The sequence below is a fragment of the Hemitrygon akajei genome, chromosome 12, assembly GCF_048418815.1.
Source record: "Hemitrygon akajei chromosome 12, sHemAka1.3, whole genome shotgun sequence".
In the NCBI taxonomy this organism is placed as follows: Eukaryota; Metazoa; Chordata; class Chondrichthyes; order Myliobatiformes; family Dasyatidae; genus Hemitrygon; species Hemitrygon akajei.
Genome location: NC_133135.1, coordinates 56,123,699 through 56,135,870, shown reverse-complemented (window position 1 = coordinate 56,135,870; position 12,172 = coordinate 56,123,699).

Below are 12,172 nucleotides of genomic sequence, written 5' to 3'. Positions count from 1 at the left end.
TTGGTGGCAACTCCCCTCCGCCAACAAGTGCGACACCTGGTTCCACTGATTCTGCAGCCCTCACAATGACCTCCATGGCTAACACAGAAAGGATGGGTGAAATCGCACATCCCATTGTGATTCCAACATTCAAGCTCTGCCACCTAGCTCTGCTGAGTGGAAAACCTCATCCGGGAATCGTTGTAGTACTGCATAACGAAGTTCCTCACCTTAGCAGGAATCCATAGGAATTCCAGCGCAAACTCAATCAGGGCATGGGGAACGGAACCATACACATTTGCAAGATCAAGCCAAACTACAGCCAGATTTCTGCTCAACCTTTTCGACTCCTGGATGGTATGCCATATCATACTAGTATGTTCAAGGCATCCCGGAAAGCCTGGTATTCCTGCCTTCTGCACAGATGTATTTACCAATCCATTCTCTATCACAAATGAAGATATTCTTTTGTGCCAAACATAATCTTCCCCTCTACATTCAGGAGTGAAATTGGTCGGAACTGATTCAATGTAGTAGAATTCTCTTCCTTCAGGATATGTACTCCTTCAGCCTCACTCCATGACAAATATTAATATTTGTAATGATCGAGCATAAATAATAGAATATTATTTTATGATTTATAAATAATTTATACCTTAGTGACTTGGCAAAAGGGGTTATTGCATTGGCTCAGTAGGTTAAATGTGTCAATAGCAGGGTTGGAAGTACAAAAAATGCCTCTGAATTTGTAGTTTGCAATAAAATGATGGGAGAAAATGAGCTGGCAATCTCAGTGATGTGAGCTTTCCATTATCCAATGGGTATTTCTGTAAAATATTTGTTGAAAGGGATATCTGGGGTCCAGAAGCCTAGATATCTTCAAACTGACAAAACAGGCAATTCTCAGAGGGATCTTGAGGAAATATTTTGGATTATTTTTTGAAACATCAGATTGTGCTAGATACAGATTGGAGCACATGAATATAATTAAAGTAGAAATATCATAATAAAGTATTTTCCCCAAAATCCTTTAGTCCTTGAAGTATTTATGCAAGGCAAATGCAAATGCACACAATTAGATATTTAGGAAAGGTAGTTTGCTCGGCAATAATAATAACTTAGCATGCCATTAACAATTCACATGAACTGAATTTAACTAAGTATTTTAAGATTTTTCACAGTTGGACCAGTTCACAAAATACCAAATTTGCTTCAATTTAAATGACTTCAGCCCCTTTGGATTGAAGCAGTCTGCAAACTGCGCAGATTGGAATGATGCACGGGTCAGTGAGAGCAGGGTCTCAGTCTTAAGATTCACATTTGACAAGGTAGGATGATGAAGTGACAGTGTGAATGGAGTACTGGTAGCAAACTTTGGTAGTTTTGTCATCATTTACTGGTTCCATATAATCTAGCTGGTTCCATGTTTTAATGATTATTGTGGTAGAGAAATTTCTTGTTACTACATTAGTAACATTTTAAATTAATGACCTCCCTTCTCGGCAATTGGAAGGAACTTTCCAAACAAGACGTTAATTTTGCAAAACACACAAAAGGCTGGAGGAACTCAAGCAGGCCAGGCAGCATCTATGGAAAAAAGTACAGTCGACGTTTTGGGCCGAGACCCTTCAGATTGACTGTCGCTCATTAGATCTACTCTTTAACTCTGATTCACTCATACCATATGTAACGTTCGACGGGGGATTTCTTTGCAGCTCTTCCGATTGCCAAAGAAACCATCTGGATAAGTCGCAGCAGCACTGATTATATCTCTTGACCTAGCATCCCCAACCTCTCCATTAACTATAACATCTCTACCCCTAACAATATATGGGTGAACATAGCAGCTGAATTCTGTATTAAGAATCAGTCCAGTCATTAATTTTAATATATGGATGCTTGGAACTCCCTTGTAGTAAATCCCTCCCTTCCTGCCCCATACATCCATTTGTCATCGCACCCCATGCTGTCAGCTGGGTTTTCCTGCACTTGACACCACCAAGGTTATTGCTAATTTTCTCAGTAACACCTTTCACAAATATTTAATGCCTAACAAAATATCTCAAGGTGTTTTGCAAGAGAAAACAAATTGAACTTTCAAGTCAACAGGCAAATTTGAAAGAGCACGGAGGAGAGACTGGAACTGAAGTGGGGACATTGAGGGTTACCGTCACTCTCAGGCCACCATTGCCCAGAAATCAAAGTTACTGTACTTACAAAATTAGGTCTGAGACTAGATATCTTACAGTAAAACATTTCTTATCATTCTCTTCTATAATACATTCTAACCATTAATCCACTTTCCCTGAGACCGGGGAGATGAAGAAAAACCAGATCTGGTTACGTGCAATCAAGTCTGTAGTTCACAATTCATTCAATCACTCTCTGACTCATGCAGGGTAACTATTAGAAAAGCCAGAGGAGAAATCAGTCTATGCATTAGTAGTTAGAACAGAAGATGAAGATGTCAATGTTGATCAAAAGAAAAGGGAACACACTTTTACATCAAGAAGCTAAGGATCTAATAAGAATTCCTCATCAATAATATGAGCAATGGAATATTTTATTTATTTATTTTTATTTTATTTCCAGATACAGAACAGTAACAGGCCCTTCCAACCTAATGAGCCTGAGCTGCCCAGTAACACCTGCGTGACCAATTAACCCACAAACACGTCTGACTTTGAAATGTGGGAGGAAACTGGAGCAACCGAAGGAAACAGGGAAAGCATACAAACTCCTTATATACAATGGCAGAGTGAACAGGCTGGTGCTGTAACAGCATTACGTTAACTGCTACATTACCATGCCGACCAAACATCTTCTCCAGGGACTTGCTGCCTGACTTCGTTGTGTTTTATGTGTGTTGCTCCACATTACTTATGTGGGCCCTGTAAAAACTCAAGCTAGATGGCATTAGGGGAGAGTGCCACTTATTTCCCTGGGTTTGTCACAGTCTAGGAAATCATTGTGAGCTTCTGGCCTGATTGATACAACAACAGGCAGTGAAATTATCCATTGAGCCAGTGCAGACCTGGGTAATTCAAATTTGAAACAAAATCCCCTGAAGATTTTTAGAACACCCTTCAAAAGCACAATTATCGATGCAACACACATTTTAGCCTGTCATGATAGTTGAAGATCATTATCAGTATTCAGCACAATGTTCCACTGACGATTTTCAGTCCTTTTTAAACCACCCACTCCATTACCAATAACGTATTCCATAGATTTTAAAATTTGTTGCCCATCCCCAAGCGTTGTGGAGCTCTCACTACGGGAGGATCCACCCCTTGCTGCCTGGGTGAATTTGAATGGAGAGGCTAAAGGCTGACATTCCATATTGACGCATGGTGTACCAGTCGGCCATTCATCATTTGAAAAAATATGTGCTTTAGCTGAGTGGTACAGTAGAAAAACAAAGGCAAATAGGTATGTGCCCAGAATGCTAAAAGGAGATCGTGTTTCCCTTAGAAATAGAACCAGAATCTGTGCAAAAGACTGTTATTTTTCATAGACTTCCTGTATTTCAGTCCCAGGGATGCGGGGCTGGACTTTTCTTGTCATGCTGTTTGATCAGCTTGGTGATGCCTTCTCTGACTGCTGCTGTGCATGATGTTAGGGTGCCATTTTGATGCCCCATGTCCTATTTTTGGTGATTACTGCCACAGTGATGCTTGGCATAACCACACACAGAAATCAACTCATGCTAGTTGCTAGGCAACATTCAAAGCTGACAGTGGAATTAAAGAGTGCAAGCTGTGAGAAGATACATAAAATGCTTGTTTCTCATTTATTTCCAGAGTTTCTTCTTTTTTAGATGCAAATAACTGTTTACTTCTGTGTTTCCTGCAGTGAGGGCCATGGTTTCTCTCAATCTCAATGTTAAAAAAATAACAAAATGGTTTTCTAATTGGAAGTATTACCATTATTTTATGTTTTTTTTTAGTCAAAACGAATTAGAGAGAAGGCTAGAATAACCAGGTACCAAGAGATGCTGAGCATGCACCTTCATACCGGTAAGGACAAATCCAATCCTTCATACCTCCAGCTGGCTTTCCAGCATTGATTGCTCAGGTTGATATTCACCAAGGGAGCTATTGATGCATCCTGCTTCATTCTGCAACCAAACTGATACACATCTGCATCAACAGGATCGCATTTCCTGAAGTTGTGTGGTGAAAAAAGCATTAACAGTGACTCTTTTGCCTCAGACAGTTGAAGAAGCTTGGTATGGGCCCCCAAAACCTAAGAACTTTCTACAAGGGCACAAATGAGAGCAATCTAACTGGCTGTATCACTGCCTGGTATGGAAACTGTACCTCCCTTAATCGCAGGACTCTGCAGAGAGTGGTGCAGACAGCCCAGCACATCTGTAGATGTGAACTTCCCATGATTCAGTACATTTACAAAGACAGGTGTGTAAAAAGGGTCTAAAGGATCACTGGGGACCTGAGTCACCCCAACCACAAACTGTTCCAGCTGCTACCATCCAGGAAACGGTACCACAGCATTAAAGCCAGGACCAACAGGCTCTGGGACAGCTTCTTCCACCAGGCCATCAGACTGATTAATTCATGCTGATACGATTGTAATTCTATGTTATATTGACTGTCCTGTTGAACATACTGTTTATTACAAATACCATAAATTGCACATGGCACATTTAGACGGAGACGTAATGTAAAGATTTTTACTACTCATGTATATGAAGGATGTGAGTAATAAAGTCAATTCAATTCAATTAAGTTTTAGTGGCACAAACAACAATGGTAACATTAAGACTATTAAAATCTAAAATCTGTTTTTTTTTGCATGCATTGGAGTAACGTCTGAGTTTATTGTTAAAGCAAAGCTTCTCCATTTGTCAGGATGGTCTGGAAAGTGATGTAGTGGTCCTTACTGTGGTTTGTCTCATACAGATGTGTAAAAAAGGACCCTGATTTACATGAGCTGTTCTCCGGGATGCAAGCAGTCAAGAATCAGAACCAGAATCAAATTCATTATCACTGACATACGTTGTGAAATCTGTTATGTTTGTTCCATAAGTATAGTGAAAGACATAGAAAATTACTATAAGTTACAATAAAACATAAAATAAATAAATAGTGAGTTATTGTTCATGGATTGTTCGGAAATCTGAGGGTAGAGGGGAAGAAGCTTTTCCTGGAATGTCGAATGTGGGTCTTTAGGCTCCTGTGCCTCATCCCCGATGGTAGTAATGAGAAGAGGACCAGCAAATTAATACACGGCAACTGAGCTGCATTTAGCCACACAGTGAACTGCTCTTGGAAGGATTAGCCGCTCTCTGCAAGATGCTCCCTAAGGTGCCTGTAACTTGGGGATCTCCTAGTGTCCACAACTTAGTGTTGGAGGGCGATGCACTCTGAGGTCCACTGTCACATGCTGAGGTACACACTGAAGCCTGTTTCAACTGCAGCAGGGACTCAGTGGGGAAAAGCCACAGGCGAAGGCCTTCCCGCCATTAAATGTTGTGGGGGTGGTGTTCAAAAACCTTTGGATAACCTTTATATCCATTACAAGTCCACCACATTCCATATCTGTGTTGACTCCTCTTTGTCACACCCTGCCTCCTGTAAGGAGTCTATTCCATTATTCCATTCTCCCACATCCTCCATCTCATTGGCTCAGGTTATGAGACTTCTCACATAAGCGTCCCTAAAATGTTTTCCTTCTTCTTGAATCGTGGCTTCCCTTCTTTTGTTCTTCTGAAGGTCCTTGAGCACATCTCATCCACTTCCCCCCCTCACTCTGTGATGATGATGGAGTTTCCCTGGTCCTCGCCAGCCTTCACATTCACAAGTTGCTGATCCTCTGCAATTTCCATCTCAGACTTGACATTTACAAAGCAATCTCAGCACCAGACACATTTGTCCCCTCTGAGAGAGTGCAGGCATTAGGAAAGTTAAAAATTTGGAAGCACTGATGTAGACCCAGCAACAATAAAGGAACAGCTACCATTATAATTGCAATTGATGAAGCTGTGACTCAGGCAGTTTTCAGTTGAGATGAAGTGATGTCAGCTGGCTGGAACAGGCTAACTGTTTTTAAAAGGAAGATGGAGAAACTACATTATAGTTTGTACAGGCCTGATCTCAGAGCAATGCTCTTCAACTGAGCAGGGTATATGGGAACTTCATGATACTAGCATTTGGGTTGACAGCCTCTTAGGAAATGGATTGCGAGACCTTTGTTACTTTTATAGTTCAGATAGAGTATAAAAGCAGACCCAGAGGATAGAAAAAGGCTCAGCAGTCAATTAGAGCATGATTGGAAATTAGAATATGTAAGCATTTCTGCTACTTTATCACTTTGGATAACTTTATAGAGTAAATGTTTGATACAGGTCATATATTCTTGTCAAAACTTGGACTGGAATAAGGTCCTAGTGTGATTGCAGCAATCTGATCATCCAGCATATTGGTATTGCAGGATGAACAGATTTTCCAGACTGTCATACAAGCTATTTCATTAATACATGTTTAATTCACTTTTTCATTAGATGTTGAAGTTGTATAAGACATTTGTGAGATCAGATTTGGAGTATTGGGTGTAGTTCTGAAAACCAGCCTAAAGGAAAGATATCAATAAGAGTACTGAAAAAAATTACAAGGATGTTCCTGGGACCTGAGGATCTGAGTCCTAGGGAAAGGTTGGACAGGTTAGGACCTAATTCCCTGAAGTGCAGAAGACAGAGGGGATGTTTGATAGAGGTCTACAAAATTATCAGGGGTATAGATAGGGTAACTACAAGCAAACTTCTTCATTGAAGTTGGTGAAACTATAACTCGAGGTCTTAGGTTTAGGGTGAAATGTATAATATTTAAGGAGAAACTGAGGTGGAATTTCTTTATTCAGAGGAAGGTGCAAGTGTGGAATGAGCTGCCAGAGTGCCAGTGGTGAGTGCAGGTTTGATATCACCACTTAAGAGAAATTTGGATAGGTACATCGAAGGGGTGTGGGGGTTAATAAAAGGGCTTTGGATTGAGGTTGTGTCACCAACAAGATATTAAAGTTAAAGTCAGTCCTGAGCCTTATAAGCTCATCAGGCTGGTGGTTATGCCGGTTTCCGTGGCGTGAAGCAACTGAGAGTATGAGACTCCCCTCTGGATAGGACTCCAGTCTATCGTGAGGTTTACCCCCAGCATTTTGCCAGTACCCATTTTCAGTTGGGTGGACTGGAGCAATGTGTGTTTAAGTGCCTTGCTCAAGGACACAACACGCTGCCTTGGCTGGGGCTGGAACTCACAACCTTCAGATCGCTAGTCCAACGCCTTAACCACTTGGCCACACCAACAAGATAGTAGAGGTGAATATGGTCGGTAGATAAAAGTGGCAGCAGTTTACCGACTGGTATTTCAGATGGTATATTGACTCCCAGGTGCCCAAGTCAGGGATGTCTCAGATCAGGTCCATGGTATTTTAAAGGGGAAGAGGGAGCAGTCAGAAGTATTGGTACTAACAACATAGGTAGGAAAAGGATGGAGGTCCTGATGGGAGAATATAGGAAGTTAGGTAGAAGGCTGAGAAGCAGGACCTCCAGGGTAGTAATTTCTGGATTGCTGCCTGTGCCACGCACCCATGAAGGTAAGAATTGGATGATTTGGCAGATAATTGTGTGGCTGAGGAATTGGTGCAGGGGGCATTGTTTCAGGTTTCTGGATCATCGGGATCTCTTCTGGGGAAGGTATGACCTGTACAAAAAGGACATGTTACACCCGAACCCAAGGGAAACCAATATCCTTGTGGACAGGTTTGTAGAGCTGCTGGCGATGGGATAGGGTTCAGATGGAGCATTTGGTATACAACTAGATGCAATGTGTAGTGAAACTGTGGAGAGGAACAGGTAGACAATAGGGCAAAATTGCAGTCAGTGTGATGGATTGAAGTGCAACATGGGAACAAAACTGAAAAGAGTAATGAATTCAGGACTGAAGGTGCTATATTTGAAAGCAAATAGTGTACAGGATCTTGTAGTGTAGTGAAAGATTGGTCAGATATGATGCTGTTGGCACCGCTGAGTTGTGGCTGAAAGAAGGTTATAGTTAGGAGCTAAACATCCAAGGATACACATTGTATTGAAAGGACAGGCAGGTGGGCAGAGGAGGTGGGCTAGCTTTGTTGGTAGAAAACAAAATCAAATCTCCAACTCAGTATAGAATGCTTCTCAACTCAAATACTTTCTGTAAAGTTCAGGTGCTCTACATATCTGAATCTTGGCAACAAAACATGGCCAATTGGTGGAGTGGGCCAGAACCTTCGAAGGGACCATGCCAGCTATCTATACTCTGGAGAAATGGAGTGTGTAGACCCCAGAGGCTGATACAGTCGGGTGTGTACCATAACAGGACCCCTTTTCCTATGGCCAACTCCTGACAGCCCAGGACATTGATGGTAATCATGGATCAGTGCTGGGATTAGCATGTCCCTTTCTGGACTCAGCATCATTCCTCGGGTCCAAACCCTACACAGTCTACGAGGAACTGCCAAACAACCTGAACGGTTCGTGAATCCAGAAGTTTCTTTATGGTGAAGACCTGTTCGAAATCCTTGTAGATGGAGTGAATTTCAAATGGACAGGGTGTTGCAACTACCCCTGAATATCCCTGCAAGGACAACTCCTGAGGCTCCATAGGTACTGAGGCTATTCTCCTCCCTAGGTTCATTACAGTCCTTTGTTGAAACGGAGTCCAAAATGAGTCCTTAACCAACTCCAGAGACTTAACCAAATCAGAGTCAAAATCTTCATCTGTATCCTCCGACGATGGCAATGAGGCACTATGAATAGTCTTTGTCCTCCTACTATGCTCTGAGGATCTATGTTTAGGAGCCTTTCCCTTAGATGGGACCTGGTGACTGGTACCCTCAGGCCTGGGTGCTAGGTCTCCAGAGCTCTTGGGCACTTACTTGGCAGGCTTATTGGTTTGTTCCTGAATTTAGGACCCTTTCTCTCCAGTTCCTGCGCACCTCTGAATAGACAGGGTCAGGGCTTGCACAATTCAGTTGACTGGAGCTTGTTTGTCCACTCCTGGAGGCACGACTGAGTCTCCTGAAGACTTCGGGTTACCCTCCTTGTCGGCCACTTTTGCTCTGCCAAGGGTTTATTGAGACAGATGGACTGATCAATCGGAGCTTTTAAGTCCTCTACCGACACTCCCAAAGCAAGGGCGTTCTTTAGTTCACCTCGAAGTCCGTAGTGGTACAGAGTGGCCAAGGCCTCCTCAGTCTAGCCATACTCCTCGGCCAAAATCCAAAACAATTGCATAGTCAGCAGCTGACCAACTACCTTGACGCACCTTCATCAGACGGTCCGAGTATCTGTTTGCTCCTGCGAGGAGATGGAACACCCTCTTCATGAATTCTTCCAAACCAGAGCAAATCCCCGACCTCTGCTCCCAAACAGTAGTGGCTCAGACCAGAGCTCTCTCGGTTGGGAGGGAAATCATGAAGGCCTCTTTAAGCGCTCCGTAGGAAACCAGGATGGCTGGAGTTCAAAAATCAACAAGCACTGTGTGAAGAAGCTGCAAAACGAACCTGGGTCACCGCCAAATCTCTCCGGGGTCAGAGGATGGACTGACGTTACAGTGCGACCAAAGCCCTCACCTGAGCCAATCAGGCTTTCTCCTATCGACATTTGGTGCAAGACGAACTGGAGGTCATTTATCTCCAGGCCTGCTCTTGAGATCTACTTGCTATGGCTGGCCATAGCTGACAAGGGACTCTGATACCCTGCTGGGTCTGCGTTAGCTCAACCGTGCTGTGGCGAGAGGCCGAGGCGAGAACGGTAAGGACCCCAGTGCTGGAGAATTCAAGACTAGAATCGAGACTGAGATGGGAACAGGGTTCTTGACTAGATGCCAAACAAGAACCTGACCAGACTAGACAAGAATCCAAATGAGACAGAAATCCTAAATGCAATCGAAGACCAAACCAAAGTTGAGCTAATGACTGAGCATTGAAACTGAGTTCAGGTGCTCTTTAAATATCCAATTCTTGGCACCGCAGCATGGCTGGCAATTAGTGGATCGGGCCAGAATCTTTAAAGATTTGGAGAATCGGTTCATCTAAACCTTGGAGGCAGGCGTGGTCAGGTGTGTACCATAACAGTCTGGACAGTCCTTCCCAGCAAGTCACTTGTAGCTGGGGGGTACGGCTTCAATAGTAGGTAGTCATCTTGGGTTTATTTTAAAACATTTTCGTCACCACTTTTATGTTTTGTAACTCCAGAAGCTATCCAAATGAAAAACAAGGAGCCAGGATGATGGTGTATTTACCTGTTTTCTTTAGTGAGGCACTCACGCATGACATGGTGGTATAATGACGTACATTTGCCACTCACGTATTTCTTACATGTAACCCACAATGAATTACGTAAACAACAAAGAATGCTTAACCAAACAATACTTTTTACAATATTGCTCAAATATTACTGAAATATTAAGTACACTACACTGATCTCACTACCCACTGTGTCCTTCTCTTTGGTCAATACTATTGCAATGTATTCATTTATTACCTTCTCTGTAATAGTGTACTATTCACCTGGAGGAAGGAACATGATGTAAGGTTTCCATATTTGCAGGTGAAATATAAATATGTGGAATGGCAGGTTGTGATAAGGATAATGAAATTCTGCAACAGTATCTGGATGGATTGAGCGAATGGAGTTAGGGTAAGCAGAACTGAATTTAATCTGGTTTAGGTTAAACCGAGGTTCCTGCCGCTGGTCATTACTCTCCGGCTCAGGTCCGATGCTAACCTAAAGTAAAACTCTTGGACAAGTTAGCAAATTGGATCCAATTATTGGAGGGAAAGGGTCAAGCTACAGGCTTGCTTTTGTGGCTACACATGACCAGAGATGTACCACCGAGATTCCTGCTGTACTTTGTTATATGGCTGTACATCTTCAGGCTCCTGTACCTCCTCCCTGACAGTAAATGAGAAAAGGGCACGTCTGCATGGTGAGTTTCCTAAAGATAGATTCCACCTTCTTGAGGCATCCCCTTTCGAAGGTGCCTCTATAGTGGGGAGGCTATGCCCATGATAGTTGAAATCTGCAGAAAGTGTTTGCGCATGTAGCATGTGTACCTAAAACTCCAAGTATGATTATTAGCAGAGTGCTGGAATTGGGATTAGTACAGAGTAATAGTGCTCAGGGCAATCAGATTGAAAGATGGCATATAACATCATCAGAAAGCCTGAGCCAAATGTAATCAGACAAAAGAGATACTGTTGATGAAAAATTTAAAACTAAACCAAATTGGATTCCAAGAATGCACTGCTTTGGTAAATACCAAACTTCCTATAATTCCTACTCGTAAGCATTTGTCCAGCAAGTTTCAGTAGCAATCCTGAGATAAAACATGACTGCTAACTTGTACAGATATAGAATCATAGAAATCTACAGCACATTACAGGCCCTTCGGCCCACAATATTGTGCTGACCATGTGTTCTATTCTAGAGACTGCCTAGTATTTCCCTACCACATAGCCTTCATGTCACTGGCGTACGTTGCAAAATCTGTCTTTGTGTCAGCTGAACAATGAAATGCATAATAACAGAAAAAACTGAATTACAGTTAAGTATATGTTAAATAGTTAAATAAGTAGTGAAAAAAATGACAAAGAGTGAGGTAGTGTTCATGGATTCAGTGTCCATTCAGGAATCAGATGGCAGAGGGGAAGAAGCTGTTCCTTAATCACTGAGTGTGTGCTCTCACGCCTCTGTACCTCCTACCCGATGGCAGCAATGAGAACAGGGCATGTCCTTGGGTGATGGGGATACTTTGTGATGGATACCGACTTCTAGAGGCATCGCTCCTTGAAGGTGTCCTGGATACTACTGAGTTTAGTTCCCATGATGGAGATGACTAAGTTTACAACTGTCTGCAGCTTGTTTTGATCCTGTGCAGTAGCTCCTCACCCTCCAATACCAGATGGTGATGCAGCCAGTGATGATGATGAGAATGGAAAACTAAAAGGTTGGTATTACGAATTGAAGACTATTTAACAGGTTTGTCTCCAGGTTGGTTCATCTCAATCTCTTCCCCACACTGAACACGTGCTCGGACTGGTGCGCTCTCTTCTCAAACATCTGCTCTTCCACTTTCAAGGGCTGGTGGCATTCAAGAGCTGGTGAACTGACTGACACAGAAGCAACGTGTCGTTGTGT